Here is a 16,204-nt window from a genome sequence, read left to right as displayed (position 1 = left end):
TTACTAATTATTTTTTATGCACATTAGCCTCTATGTTCCCCATTTAATCTTTGAACGTGACATAGAATCTGCAAGACAAAAGAGAAATGAAAACTTGAAGGGAAAAGAAAAAAATGTGAAGGTGTTATTAACAATGCTGATAATATATTCTAAACTTGTGAATCTCACCTATCATTCAGAGGTACTCTTAGGGCTTATAACATGCTTATGGAGGTCAGGCACATATCTCAGGTTGCTGGCAGTGGCTCTTCTAAAATCGAGTCAGATTGAAAGACATCTGCTTACTCTGAAATGTCAATGACTTTCTACAAATGGCAAGGGAAGCAGGCTGGGTGCATAGCTCCAAGTATGCTTGGGACACCTTATGTCAAATCTCTTTTGAGTCTTTCAACAATTATTTTCGCAGATCATCTGGCTTTTGTAGGCAGTGATATAAATTCTAATGCATATGTGGTGACAGTTGTCCAGTATAGTGAGATTGGGACTTGAGTCTATGAAGGTTTTGCTGTGTTTTTGCTTTTAAATTTAGTTATGCAACCTCAACAACCGTCAAAGGGTCATTTAGTACAGAGTTTCAAATCCAGCCCTGGGCTACAATCTCCAGACAATATAATTTCATGTTTATCCCATTCTTACTAAAATTCTTTAGGAAAACCCTCTGTCAGGAAAACTACTGCTTATTTGTTTTTTGTTTGCTTGTTTTGCTATCCACCACTCCCACCCAATTTAAGCTCTGTGTGTGTAATCTCAGGATAGAAAGCAAAGGGCCAGCAACTAGGAATTCTGGTCTAAAGAATCTAGAATCTAGAACAGTGTCAGCAAGCTGTGGCCAAAATCTGCCTACCACCTGTTTTCATGAATAAAGATCTATTGGAACACGGCCACACCCATCTGTTTACATACTGTCTGTGACTGCTTTTCTGCTACAACTACAGAGTTGAATAATTGCACAAGAGATCCTTTATTTAGTGCCTCATATTTAGTGTCTAGCCACTTACAGAAAAAAAGTTGTCAAACCCTGATCTAGACTATATTCCCAACCGTTTCTCCAGGTTGGTAAAACCAGGTGAATTACAAGCCGTTCTCCAGGTATCTTGTTAAAGATGAGAATTATACACAGACAACCCAGGAGCAACCACAGTAAATCCAGAGGCAGAGAATTTAAGAATTTACTGCCTTCATTGTACATCTGAAAGAGATAGTAACTTAGATTTTACTTGAAATGAACTTGCCTTCAGTGATCCCAGATGAAATGGACCAATTCGTATTCATTTATGTGTTCAAGGAATGTTTAGGGCCTATGGCATACAATTAAATGTTCAGTACATGTTGGTTGAATGAATATAGTCATATCAAAGGGCAATTGGTACCATAATCATTACCAATCCACGGGGGATTAATAGGATACCAGGTAAGAAATCTGTTCTAAGAATGGTGAGTTAGTGGAGTGGCAACAAATTTTCATCTTCTCAGCTCTTGCTATTAAGCCTGTTGATCTTTAACTAACTGAGCTGTCTTGTTTTAAGTTTTGTTCTTCTCCGTAAGTACATGCTGGGTTAGATAACAGGCCTGAGTTTTGTTAGGTGGGATTTGAGGAATGCATTCTTGGTATAAATCATATTACTAGAACAAATGACTAAGAGATGTTAATGAATTTACTTTTCTGGCCTTGAAAAAATAATGGGATGCCAGCTCTTCTGTCTGAAAAGGTTAAAAACCAGGGGAGGGGATTATTCAAGTTAGAATCTATTTATCACCCTTGGAACTTTTGTTTCTAACAGGGAACAGACAGAAGAATAGATATTTATTAAATAGCTACAGTATCCCAAAATCATAATAGTTCTTTTAATCTTCACCACAACCCTAAGCGTTAAGTACTATTGTTGTTCTTTTGCAGAGAAAGAAACTCAGACTTAGAGAAGATGGAAAAATTACCTGTAGTCACCTTGTGAGTGAACCAGTCAGGACATGAATGAAGGTCTAGCTGTCTTCTCCCAAGCCCAAGTTCTTTCTATTGGACCACTGTAGCCTTTCTGTTCAAAAGTACTTTGTATCTTTTGTCCTTTTTGAAGGAATTTACTCTGCTTTTGAAAGTGGGGCTGCTGACTAGTTCTGAAGGTAGTAGCTGATTCTGGCACAAAGAGAAATTCTAATATTTTTTCCACTTTCTTCTACTTTTTTGTTTTTGTTTGTTAGCCTACTCTTTGTTCATCCCATATAGTTTCAAACACTATAAACCTTTTCTCAAAGTAGGTTGTTCTAATTCTAGGAAGGTTATTAAGTTGTAGATTTCCGAGCACTTCTAGGACCTGTTGGATTAGAAGGTCTGGGGAAGAGACCCAGGAATCTGAATTTTTACGGGCTCCCTTCCTCCACCCTCCATCATAAATGTGAGGCAGACTGTACTAGAGAGTTGGTTCTTTAATGCCCTTCAAAGATGTAAGATTTAGGAAAGCCTCAATTTAGAAATATTTTCCTAATTATGTTTTTAGATATATATTTTTTTCTTTTTTTTTTTAACACAAAAAGATTATTTTATAGCTCTTTAGTTCCAAGGCTAGTCTTTGGCTCATAATATTTTTAACAATATAGCTGAAGTGCAATAACTCTTTTTATGTCTCACTGTCAGGAAGAACAAAGCACTCTTGTATAACAAGTGAAATGAAGCTTTTGTACACAAAGACTTCACTTTGGACTATCATTAGAGCCTGATCAATATCTGTCCTGGGTTCCAAATAAGGACATTGACTACACTTTGCATTCCAACCACCTTAGCTACCAAATGCCTAGTGCTGTCATTATCAATCTTATCAGAACTAACCTCTCACATGAAGCTGTATTATATCTGTATTGCTGTCTAGCAAATTACTATAAATTTAGCTGCCAAAAAAGCATATGTATATAAAACCTCACAGTTCTGTAGATCAGAAGTTCAGATGAATTCTGCTGGTTTGCTGCTCAGGGTTTCACATGGATCAAATTCAGGTATCCACTGGCTGGGCTCCCATCTGGGGGCTTGGGAGAAGCATTCTCTTCCATGCTTCTGAGGATGTAGGGCTGAAGTCACTGTTTCTTTGCTGGCTGTCATCTGGGCCTGTTCTCTGCTCCTGGAGACCACCCACATCAGTTCTCACATGGCCTCTCCGTCCTCAACCCAGCAATGGCACCTGGAGTCAGTCTTTCTCACGCTTACTCTCTGACTTACTCTTCTGTTTACTTTTTTCTGTCTTTAAGAGCACATATGATATTGGGTCTACCCAGATAATTTGGGATAATCTCCCTATTTGATTAGTAATCTCAATTATAAATGCAAAGTCCCTTTTGTCATGTAATCTAATATATCCATTAGGAGAGGGCATCTTTGAAGGCTGAGGCAATATTCTGCCTACTACAGACATCATTACACCTACACACATCATTACAAATAAATAAAAATAAATTTCCTAACTGTAATATAGAGATAAATGAAGTATAATGAATGCATTTCTAAAATTTATTTTATTCAAGTTTAGTTGATTTGCAATGTTGTGTTAATTTCTGCTGTACAGCAAAGTGATTCAGTTATACATATATATATACATTCTTTCTCATATTCTTTTCCATTATGGTTTATCACTGGATATTGAATACAGTTCCCTGTGCTATACAGTAGGACCTTGTTGTTTATCCATTCTATGTATAATAGTTTGTCTCTGCTAATCCCAAACTCCCAATCCATCCCTTCCCTAACCCCCTCCCCTTTGGCAACCACAAGTCTGTTCTCTATGTCTGTGAGTCTATTTCATAGATAAGTTTATTTGTGTCATATTTTAGATTCCACATATAAGTGATATCATACGGTATTTGTCTTTCTCTTTCTGACTTACTTCACTTAATGTGATAATCTCTAGGTCCATCCATGTTGCCACAAATGACATTATTTTATTCTTTTTTATGGCTGAGTGGTATTCTATTGTATATATCTACCACATCTTCCTTAACCATTCATCTGTCAATAGACATTTAGGTTGTTTCCATGTCTTGGTTATTGTGAATAGTGCTGCTATGAACATAAGGGTGCATGTATCTTTTCGAATTATAGTTTTTTCTGGACATATGCCTAGGAGTGGGATTGCTGGGTCATATGGCAACTCTATTTTTATTTTTTTGAGGAACCTCCATACTGTTCTCCATAGTGGCTGCACCAATTTACATTCCCACCAACAGTGTAGGAGAGTTCCCTTTGCGCCACACCCTCTTCAGCATTTGTTATTTATAGACTTTTTAATGACGGCCATTCTGACCGTTGTGAGGTGATACCTCAGTGTAGTTTTGATTTGCAATGAATGCATTTTCAAATGTATTTTATTTTATTTTTTTAAGTACAAGATCTTTTCTTAATTATGAAAAGCTATGGAATAAAAATAAAATGGTTTCAGAATCACTCTTAAAAATAATTATTTTTAAACAAGTAATTCACAAACATGAAATTAAAAAACAAAACTCAATACAATATTTTAACGGGTTGATATAAAATTTGTATAAAGAGCATAATACACAGGTTGACAGAAGAAACACCAAATGTTGGTTTTTAAATTTTGATGTTTGGTATTTGTAGTTATTCTATAATAAAAATAGGTTACTTCCTTTTTTTTTTTTTTTTAGAAATTCACGTTCTTTTATATATTTATTTATTTATTTATGACTGTGTTGAGTCTTCGTTTCTGTGCGAGGGCTTTCTCTAGTTGCGGCAAGTGGGGACCACTCTTCATCGCAGTGCGCGGGCCTCTCACCATCGCGGCCTCTCTTGTTGCGGAGCACAGGCTCCAGACGCGCAGGCTCAGTAATTGTGGCTCACGGGCCCAGTTGCTCCGTGGCATGTGGGATCTTCCCAGACCAGCGCTCGAACCCGTGTCCCCTGCATTGGCAGGCAGATTCTCAACCACTGCGCCACCAGGGAAGCCCTAGGTTACTTCTTAGTTGTATTATTTCTATTTAAAATAATTGTGTAACTCTAAACTGTATTTTAATATGTTAGTGTTTTAGACAATACAGTGTTAGAAGTAAAATTGTCAGAAAGAAGAGCTGCGATGAAGGCGGATACAAGTGAGTAGGGTTGGCAGCCCAAGTTCCCAGAGCAGCATGACCATTAGTGATGTGATTTTCAGAAATGGTGAACATCTCTTGGTAAAGTTCTCAATTTAAAAAAAAAAAAGAATGCACTCTTCCCTCCAGTTACGGTGGAGTCAGATTTCGTAAAATTTCGTATGTTAATAATGGGAAAAGTTACATTCATTTGTAAAATGGAGTTTGGTTCCAGAGATATTTTTCTAGCTATATGAAAACCTAGTGGGACATTTGAAAATTATGTGTGATGACATCTAGCATCTCCAGGCCCCCTGCCCTCAATCATTATGACAATATTAAAACATCCCACACATTTACAAAGGGTTTCCTAGGGGATGATAGCATCCCAGCTGAAAAGCACTGGGAGAGTGAGAAGGGAATTTTTTCGGCTCAGAAATATTGATTAGTTGTATCTGGATCTTTAAAGAAGCCGTGGTTGTTCTTGGGCCGCTCATAAAGGTTTAGTAACTCCCCAAAACAAATTCCTTAGGTCACATATGATCTGGCCATGGCTACCATAGGGCCGTGCATAGGTAAGGAGTGAGAATCGGGGAGACCTAAAATCTTCAGTTCATTCTTGGGCAGTGTGTTGGGAAGATAGTCTAAGATAGAAGTTATGAGTATGGGCGTAGGAGTCAGGAGGACTGACATTTGAAACCAGGTTTTGCCTGTTACAGGTTGCATGAGCATGGCCAAGTTCCCGAGGTTCTTGGATCCTTGTTTTCACCATCTATAAAGTACCAAAGTCTGTCTGTAAGAATACCTTGCCAGGGACTGTAGAAGAAATCCCTGCCTTTTTCAGTCATGCCCCTCCCATCACATCTCTTCTCTGCACCACTGTGTCAGAGCAAAGTTCTGCATAGGGCAGTTGATTCATCTTTGGTGGCGATGCTTGTTGAATCTACATGGCAACGTTGGTTTCCCAGACTAGACTCTCCCAGAATCTGCCAATTCCCAGGTCCTTTTCCAGAATTCTAATCCAACAGGTCCTAGAAGTCTCTCATAATGAGTAGATCAAGTATTTATTTTATTTTCCACTGTTCACAAAACTTTTTTACCAGGGGTTGTGCCCATTTTTTTGAATAGAATTCTACCTCTTCAAAAGTAAACTGACACCTTGAATTTTCTCCTAAAGCCCATGAAGCAGCCTGAGTTTTGTTCCCTGAATTTTAGGAAGATTGGTTATTATTAATAATTTGTATAAAAACCCAGCTGTGGGGACTTCCCTGGTGGTGCAGTGGTTAAGAATCTGCCTGCCAACGCAGGGAACACAGGTTCGATCCCTGGTCCAGGAAGATCCCACATGCTGCGGAGCAACTAAGCCCATGCACCACAACTACTGAAGCCCGTGTGCCTAAAGCCTGTGCTCGAAAAGAGAACAAGAGAAGCCACCGCAGTGAGAAGCTTGCGCACTGAAATGAAGAGAAGAGTAGCCCCTGCTATCCGCAACTAGAGAAAGCCCGTGAGCAGCAACGAAGACCCAATGCAGCCAAAAATAAATAAATAGAATACATAAATTTAAAAAAACAACCAAAAACCCAGCTGTGGCAAAAAGAAAAGTTCTCTCTCAGGATTTTCAAGCACACTTTAAAGCAAACAAGGGTTGAAATGCCTTTGGAGGTGTGAAAATAGTAACTGATTCTCATTAGCCTCGTAACTGTCAAAAACATTTGGTACACGCCTAATTACTTAAGGCCTTATGCTAGGCACTGTACAAAGGAAACTGTCTCTACCCATGGAAAGCTCCTTCTAGAAAAGGCTCTTAACAATATGAAAATACCACATCTTCAGGTACCAGGATGGAAGGACTGATTAGGTTGCTGTTCACAGTGGTGGTATTTGCAAGAGACACAAGACGTTACATGGTGATGTGGGAGGGACGTTTAGCTCCCAGCTAACCACATAAATGATGCTGAATACATAGCTGAGGATTGAGTGGCCTAAGTGAGGCGTCCTGGAGACTCCTTTCCTAAGGCAATCTCTGAACAGGATTTGGGGTGATCGTACTTCATTTTGAGAAAATAAGGCTCATGCCCCCTGATGTGGAAATGCAGGCATCCTGCCTGCCATTCCTCTGCCACCCCTCAGTGTAGCTGTGACACACAATCTACGTTACTGACCACTTTTCTTCTGGGAAGCAACCAGAGAGCGTGTTCTACTGAGCACTTGCGCTGGCAGTAATCTCCAGCTATGTGCTTTCATCTCACTTCCTGTAAAAATCCATCTAGAGATCCTGTGCTTCACCTAAGGTTAGATGTCAGGGGACCAAAATACTGATTCTTATTTTGAATCACAATTGTTACTGTAAATAGGAAACTTTGTAACCTGGTAGATTCCTTGGATGCAAAGTGATGGATGAGCTTCTGGTGATTAAAAAAGTCCATAACTCTCAAACTATAGCTCAAGTTGAAGTGAACAATAATCATAAAGCATAACTGATAAATACACTACTGAATTATTCATGTTGATTATAAAAAAAACACGCCCTCAGTGTCAAAGAAGCCACACTCCTTATAGTGTATCTGTAACCAGAATGTCTCAGGAACTGTCTGGGCCTAAGTGAGAAGGAAGGATCAGGCACTGAATCAGAACTCTGCTAAGGACGAGTATGAGTTGAAGAAATTATTATAAGTTATACCCAGAAAACATTATGCATAATGCATAGAAATTATTACAAAATGTTCATAGAAATAATTATAGATTACTATGTTTTGGTGCAAATGATAACTTGACGATAGCCTACAGGTATTTCTCACTGAAAAGTCAAGCCCAGGAATGACTCCTGGCCTGAGTCCCTCGTCTGGGCCATCCTTCTCACTGAACTAGACTCTTCGCTTTCTCTACTTCTTCCATTTTCTAGTTCATTCTCCACACAGTAGCCAAGATGATCCCTTAAAAATGTTGTCAATTTCTGACTTAGGTTTGACCAGACCTCCCCTATGCCTTACGATCTCACACAGGAGAAAATCTAAACTCCTTACCCTATACTCCAAGGCAGGCCTTACATCATCTAGCCCCTGTCTGTTTCTCTATATTCATCCCCCTCTAAGCTATCAGCACACAGTGTTCTTGTGGTTTCTTGAAAACACCTTAAAACCTTTGCTTTTGTAGCTTCTTCTGCTTCCGGTGTACACTTATGTCATCTGCTCAGAGAGGTCTTCCAAGGCCATCTAATTTACAGTACCATGCTGTGGCTTTTTACAGCAAGACCCTCTTTTGTTTTCTTCTGAGTACTTATGTAAACAAGAAAATATCAAATAGTTTTATTGGTGGGATTGATTGTCTCTTAAGCTAAAATGCAGGCTCCTTGAGAATAGGATCCTTGCTTGTTTTGTTGAATATTTTATGTCCAGTATCCAGAACAGTGTCTGTAATATCAGTATATTGTCCTCAATTCACCTGGTTTGTTGAGTGACAAACTCAGTTGTACAGACACTTTATTATAAAAATGTTATATATACTTTTTTTCCCTGCATGCAATTTTACTTTAGTGGGCTAGAATCATTGTTTTCTTTGCCTAGTAGGTGACTAAAACTTCACTGATCTGATTCATTCCCCTGTCTTAGGATACAAAACTTAAACCATCCCAGAATGCTGGTAACCTTAAATTTTAAGAGAAAAGGACCATTTCAGGCGCCATGTTGACTGTTATTCTGGGGTCCAGAAAGGGTTTTCTGTGATTATGCAAATCTTTCGGCTCTCAAATGTGGTGAGCTCATTTTATATTAGTAAATATTTATAAAGCTCTCTATATTGACTGTTGACCAATCAGGTTGATTAGTGATTCCTCCCAGCAACCTTGTAAGGTCAATCAGCATTATTGAAGAACAGCCCAGAGACGTTGGGCAACTTGCCCAAGGTTACTCAGCAGGTCATTGGCAAAGCCTGCATTGGCAACTTCAGAGCCCATTACTGTGACAAGTCCTGGCATTGACCCCTCTTGGAAGGGTGACCTCTAATCGCTTTTCTTGTAAGGTAGGCATATAAACACTAAATGTTCTGAAGTGAGAAAAGTGTGAAGGCCTTGAGTTGAAGAAGTTATTGGTACAATTAGAAACGGGAGCCAGATATTGAAAATTGAAAATACTGCTTAATGGAGGTGAATTGGAGGACGTATTATTTTTGAGAGAATGAGAGAAATGTAGTTTGAAAAATAGGACTGTAAAACTCAGGGAAGTATGTAGAAAATCAATTTGGTTGGCTTTGGGAAATGAAAAATAATAAGTTATAGGGCCAAAACCTTTTAGAAGAGTCTTGGTCATGGTATTGGAAATAAGTTCCATTCAGACATAAGTTTAGTTCTGTAAAATAATATGCCACCAGCTCACCTCCATCAAGCAGTGTTTCCTGATGTTTTGTGAGGATGAAATCTAGTTTTCAAGTACATAGTATTTCAGCCCTTCAAGCCCAACATACAAGTTCCACGGGTGCCACTGTTATCAACATATCCTAGTAAATATCCTCTAGGAATATATAACCAAGGAAAATGATCTCAGTTTTAAGAAATCATGCTGCATCTCCCTTTCCATTATTTTTCCTGTGTTTTTTTTTCTTCCTTTAGGATTTAAGATAAGTAGTTCTTAAATAAATGGAGCTACATACTAAAACTTAAAAAAAAAAGATAAGTAGTTCTAAATTGGTGATCTGTTTTATCGTATATAATTTTGGTCCTTTGAGCCCTCAGCTTATATCTCCTAACTCTGTTCATTGTAAGCAACTTCTCTTGAACTAATCATCAACCACAGTAATAACTGCTCACACTGATACATGCTTACTACTTGCCAAGAATTTTCTCGGGAGCATCTCATTTAACCCTTCTAACAATCCTATGAGACCGATACCATTTTTTTCTCCCATTTTACAGACAGGGAAACTAAGCTCCCATGTGTAAATCCTAGAACCTTCACTCTATTAAAACCTTACTGAGATAAAAGCTCACTCCCTTCTCAGAAACTTCCAAAGGCTTAGCATGGCCTGCAAAGCTCAGTGTGGTCGAGGTGCTTTTATCTTGGTAAGAGACCAAGTTTGATCCTCCTTGTTAGTAGTCTTTGCTCCAGGCATGCTCACCTCCTGGCCATAAGTTAGACACCCTGAGCTTGGACCTGACTCAGTGTCCTTGCACTTGCTTTTCCCTCTGCCTGTAACACTCTTTCTCAACATGTGCACCTCCCCACTTATATCACTCAGATTTATCCTCAAATGCCTTATCAGCGAGGCCCTCCCTGATTATGCTGTGTAATGTAACATGCCCCATTCTCATTCTCCATCCTCCTTACTCTGTTTCCTTTACTTTCTTAGTATTTACTGTCACCTGAAAAATTATTTATACATTTGTTTATGTGTTTATAATCTCTTTCCACTAGAATGTAAGCTCCAAAAGAACAACAATTTTGTATTTATTTCTTCTTTCTCTGTTTTATTTCCAGTGCCAGGAACAAGGCCTGGAACATAGGAGACAGAACAAATAATTGTTGAATGAATGAATGGACCATTACACTATCAATACACTGTATTTCTAACAATTAGATTAACCTCACGTTGTGCCTGATCATGAAGAATCAAAGCCTTAGACTTCTGGTGGACATTTTACAGCACCTGTTACCAAGTATTCTGGTGCCACCAGTGCCACAAAAAGATGCAGGCCAAGAAGGGTCTGAGTGTTTTAGTTTATATTGTGTTCATCTCGATGCATTTAAGAATGCAGGGAAGGGACGATGGTAGCATTATGGATGGAACTGCCAGTTTTTCCTGGATTACTTTGCTTTTTGAATAAAATTGGAAGAGCTGAAGGAAGTAGGACCTGGCATTTCTCCTGACTTGTGGACAAGTGTCAGTGTGGCCTAGAGTGATGGTGTCGGTTAGAGCTCCAGCTCCAGTTGGCTGGACCATCAGATTTTGTGAAAGGGATATTTCCTGTGGGTGGGTTAGATATCACTGCATGCAGACTGGCTGGGATAAAGATCAATGACTGAAGTATTTTTGCGCTTTTCTTTTAAATCTCATTCCATGAGGGATGCTGGAATACATTCTCTGTAAGCATTATATATCATTTGTGATTTTTACTATCCTCTTTGATTGACTATCATCCCTCATCCTGGTCCCTTTCCTGAATGTAAACACTGTTCAGTTTGATGTGCTTCCGAAGTGTGATTACACATAGTTTCTTATACATCTATGCCTCTGATTTTTTTATTTGTTTGCTTTGTTTTTAGTTTTGGAGGAGAATTAACTTTCATATATGGAATCATGTTTCTTTCTTACAGTGTGAATTAATTCTAAGATGGCTAAGCTTTATAATTTTTTTCTCTGACGAGATGAAGGCACTTTTGCATATTTGATATCCTGTAATTCTGAGAAATGCCTTAGCACACGAATCAGAAAACCTGGGTTTTCTTCATGACTTGGGCCTCAACTAAATGCTTATCTGCAGAATCATAAAGTCAGAGTTATTCTATTGTGTGGAAACTGTACTTTATTGATTTCAAGAGGTCGTGTGAAAGTGTTAAAGAGTTACTAAAAGAGGTTAACTAGGGTGTCTGGAGGGTCGGTTGGGGTGAATGACAGGGGTTTCAATGCATCTAACTCCTTATGTGTCTACCACATAATTAGAGGAGGTCTTAAACGCCCCACTGCTTTAATAAAAAAATGTAAACCATTGAACAGAAATAATGAGATTATCTCTAAGACCTTATTGAAGAGCTAACATTTTAGAATTCTTAGCTTTCCTCACAGTAATAGGTAGAGATCCCCCCCACAATAAATGGTGATTATTTAAGACATTGCAATGATGTGCAGTAGTGAACAAACCATGTTTTCCGACCAGACACAATCATTTCATCCTTAAAGAAGCTAAATAGAAAACCGACAACATACAACAGACAAAGAGGATATACCCCTATCTTGACACTCCAACCCCGGGTTGTCTCCTACAACTTTGGGATGATATTTATCTACAAGCCTAACTCTAGGCTTCACTATGGATGTAGAGTTCCCCAAAACTCCTGCTACAGGAATTCTTGGATGTTACAGTCATGGCTAGAGATCAGATGGTCCAGTCCTCTCCAATTTCCACTTCACTTAACTTTTAGAAAACTAAAGGTAGCAAAAGCTCAGTTACACACCATCATGTGAGTTTGAGGTTCCTACCATTTATAGAAAAAAAAAAAAAAAAACTAACAAAATAACCTGATATTGGACTTCCCTGGTGGTGCAGTGATTAAGAATCTGCCTGCCAATGCAGGGGACACGGGTTCGAGCCCTGGTCTGGGAAGATCCCACATGCCGCAGAGCAACTAGGCCCGTGAGCCACAACTACTGAGCCTGCGCGTCTGGAGCCTGTGCTCTGCAATAAGAGAGGCCACGATAGTGAGAGGCCCGTGCACCGCGATGAAAAGTGGCCCCCGCTTGCCACAACTAGAGAAAGCCCTCACACAGAAACGAAGACCCAACACAGCCATAAATAAATAAATTAATTAATTAAAAAAAAAAAAGAATCCGCCTGCCAATGCAGGGGATACGGGTTTGAGCCCTGGTGCGGGAAGATCCCACATGCCACAGAGCAACTAAGCCCGTGTGCCACAACTACAGAGCCTGCGCTCTAGAGCCTGTGAGCCACAACTACTGAAGCCCACACGCCTAGAGCCTGTGCTCCGCAACAAGAGAAGCCACCGCAATGAGAATCCCGCGCACCGCACCAAAGAGTAGCCCCTGCTCGCCGCAACTAGAGAAAGCCCGTGCAGAGCAGTGAAGACCCAACGCAGCCCAAAATAAATTAATTAATTTAAAAAAAGATAACCTTATATCATGACACCCAGAGAACAACTTCTATCATTTAGGATAATTGAATCATTTTAATATCAAGGAATCAAGTATGTCCTATTGTCACCACTAAATGATTAGTTGCTTATGCTTCCAGAATACATTTTTTCATAGTTTTCATTTGTATGTTCTGATAGAAAGACTAGGACGACCGGGTAACATTGGCTTCATTTGATAAATATTTTACTTATTTTTGCGTATTTCCAGGCAAGATAATTACACTGCTCCTTTAGCCAACCAGAGTGTCATGTGAGAGGACCGTGCAGCACTCTGGCAGAAATAGCACATGATGAAGAACAGTTGCAGGTTAAATTCATTTTCTGATAAGCATTCTAAAACAAGAGATATGTATGTGGGTATCATTTCATGGCTGGTACTGTGCATTCTTCACAAGTAGGGCGATAGACTGCAGCGTGCCTAGAACCATCATATACCTTTGGAGCCTTGGTTTATTAGATGCTTTGACTAAGGGTCCTCATTCAAACGGAAAACTGACTTTAGAATGATAGCTGGCAAATATTATAAACAGTAGTGTTTCATCATTGGGGAGGAAGGTGATCTAATTTCTGGGCTCCATTGGAAAATTCCGTTTTTTTCCCAGACAAACTATTCCATCTTTCTATAAAGAACACAGATCTTGAATGGATGAGCCACCTTGTGTCTGTATGAAGCTGGCTTTGGGAACTAACTGCCCAAGTTTGAATCCAGGCCCTGCTCATCATTGCTCTGTGTTATGGGCAAGTTGCCTTTCCTCTTTAAGTCTCAATCTCTACATCTGTAAAATGTGGGTCATACCAGTACTTAAGTCATAGGGTGTTCCAAAGATTAAATGAGGTAATCCTTGCAGAGTGCTTGTCAGCCCAGGGTGTGGAATGTTTTAAGCATTCAGTGAATGTCCACTATGATTATTTGTAAAATATTTGACACAATCAATTATAAGTGTAGGGTGATGCAGCCTATGAGGATGTGACCTCAGCATGGTAATGGAAGCTCTCTGTGTTGGATCAGAAATGCCTGGGGATTAGGGTCGTATCAAAAGAGAGAACCCTTTAAAAAGCTGAGCAGACATGCCTTTCTCCTAAATTTATCTTTACCCCTGTAACTGATAAATGCATGTTATGTTTTCCATTGCTCCATTTATACATAATATTTAATACATTAATGCATAATACATTTTACATACATATTTGTATGAGTGCTTCCTAAGTAAGCCCCTATTCTCTTATATTGTGCCTCGGAATTACTCCTGCCTGACTCAAACTCAGCAGGGAGCCCTGAAATTTTCTTGCTCCCTCGCCCTCCAAAAAGAAATGGCAAAAAAACACATGTGAAATTTCTCAAATTACATCTTCTGGTAATAGAGGAAAAGATTTCAGGGTGTTCAATTCAATCAGCAACGTTGTCTGAGCACCTTTTGGATGGCAAGGGGAAGCTACAGCGGTGGAGAGAGACAGCAGAGTAAAGCATAAATGCAACTTGCTGTCTAATAGATGGCCATCAGGTGAGAGGGGAGTAGACCCAGATAAGGGTAATATATGGCAGAATATGAAAAGCAACATAAGAAAAGTTCAAGGCAGTTACATGGGGTGTAAAAGAGAGAGTCATTCCATTCAGCAGAGGGATGCGGAAAAGCTCCAAGAAGGAAGGGATATTTGAGTCCAGCCTGGAAGTATATAAATGAATTTTGATGGGCCAAAAGAAGGGCGAAAGGAAAAACGTGAACTAGTCCTGCCTTCAGAGAAGGCAGTCTATTGGCACGGGAAACTGTGAACCTTGACAATTTCAGTACAACATGGTGGGGGTCTGGGATGTCGTAGAAGAAAGAATAAAGGCTGCCAGTCAACTGGCGTTGTCAGGAAAGGCATCCCAGGGAAACTGACAGTGGAGTGGAATCTTGAAAGATGATAAGGAACGTGTGTCCTCTGACCTCCCCACTGCCACCAGTGTGTCTCTTGAGCAATGGGTATTATATTTGCAAAGACGTGGTGGCATGAGGGAGGCCGTATCTACGAAAAGGAGTGAGTAGTAGTTTCTCCTGGACTATTGCAACAAGATATAGCCACTGCAGAGATGACAACGGCCTGCCCCGGAGATGGAAGGAGAGCTGAAGTGGAGGGTACACATAAGAGACACTGGGGGGGCTTCCCTGGTGGCGCAGTGGTTAAGAATATGCCTGCCAATGCAGGGGACACGGGTTCGAGCCCTGGTCCGGGAAGATCCCACATGCTGTGGAGCAACTAAGCATGTGCGCCACAACTACTGAGCCTGTACTCTAGAGCCCGTGCGCCTAGAGCCCGTGCTCCGCAACAAGAGAAGCCACCGCAATGAGAAGTCCGCGCACCACAACGAAGAGTAGCCCCCGCTCACTGCAGCTAGAGAAATCCCGCATGCAGCATCGAAGACCCAACGCAGCCAAAAATAAATAAATAAATTTAAAAAAACAAGAGAGACACTGGAGACAAACAATCCTGTGTATGCGCGCGCGCGTGTGTGTGTGTGTCAGAAGGAACTCATGGACATCACCTCATTAGGAAAGTTACTTTTCTCTGTACCCGTTCCCCAAAAAGCTGAACAGGAGACCTCTGCCTAAATTAATTTTCCCTCCCTTTCTTAAGCAACATAGTCAGAGATCTGGGTATCAGTACCAATTTTGGTTATTTTTATACTCAAAAAATGAATTGGAAGATATTTCAGAGGTAAGGGTAACCCCTTTCTTTAATGTTAACTGTAATATAGATCGGTTTACTTACTGCAGAAATGTCTGTGGGTGGCAATGTCTTGTATTCTATATCGCCGCTTTCCCACGGAGCGATATCCATACACTTACAATCAAACATATTCAAGTTTCTTATCTCAGCTGCGCTGTGTGACTAGAAGCATCAAGAACACAGTGTGATGCAGGGAACTACATTCAATATCCTGTGATAAACCATAATGGAAAAGAATATGAAAAAGAATATATATATATGTATAACTGAATCACTTTGCTCTACAGCAGAAATTAACACAACATTGTAAATCGACTATACTTCAATAAAAAAAAAAAGCACAGTATGATGATACAAGGAAAGGAAGAACGATAGCAAAGAAAGACCAGAAAGATGAGAGAGGACTTTCACAGCTTATTAACACATAGGTCCTGTCCCTTACATTTAAAAAATAAACAGTTTTTTATTACAAATTAAATTACATTGCAAATACCGTGACATATGGCAGAGCGGAAGTATCTGTCAAGCACATTGACATGCCTCCCCCGATCCTGCTGTTTAACCCACTTTGC

The 16,204-nt window shown here is 39.8% G+C and overlaps 1 protein-coding gene and 1 long non-coding RNA gene across 8 annotated transcripts in view; both read left to right on the top strand.

The window, feature by feature from the left end:
* SORCS1 (sortilin related VPS10 domain containing receptor 1) overlaps window positions 1–16,204 on the top strand; it is a 584,051-nt gene that overhangs the window by 276,316 nt on the left and 291,531 nt on the right. The gene's annotated exons all lie outside the window — the stretch shown is intronic.
* On the top strand, window positions 741–5,197 carry LOC309636212. The gene is made up of 2 exons (XR_014249307.1): window positions 741–4,617; window positions 4,948–5,197. It is a non-coding gene; the product is annotated as an uncharacterized lncRNA (long non-coding RNA).

The sequence above is a fragment of the Balaenoptera borealis genome, assembly GCF_965194805.1.
Source record: "Balaenoptera borealis genome assembly, chromosome: 10".
Classification (NCBI taxonomy): Eukaryota; Metazoa; Chordata; class Mammalia; order Artiodactyla; family Balaenopteridae; genus Balaenoptera; species Balaenoptera borealis.
Note: the sequence above shows the minus strand (reverse complement) of the source record. Positions and strands in the feature narration are given on the sequence as shown.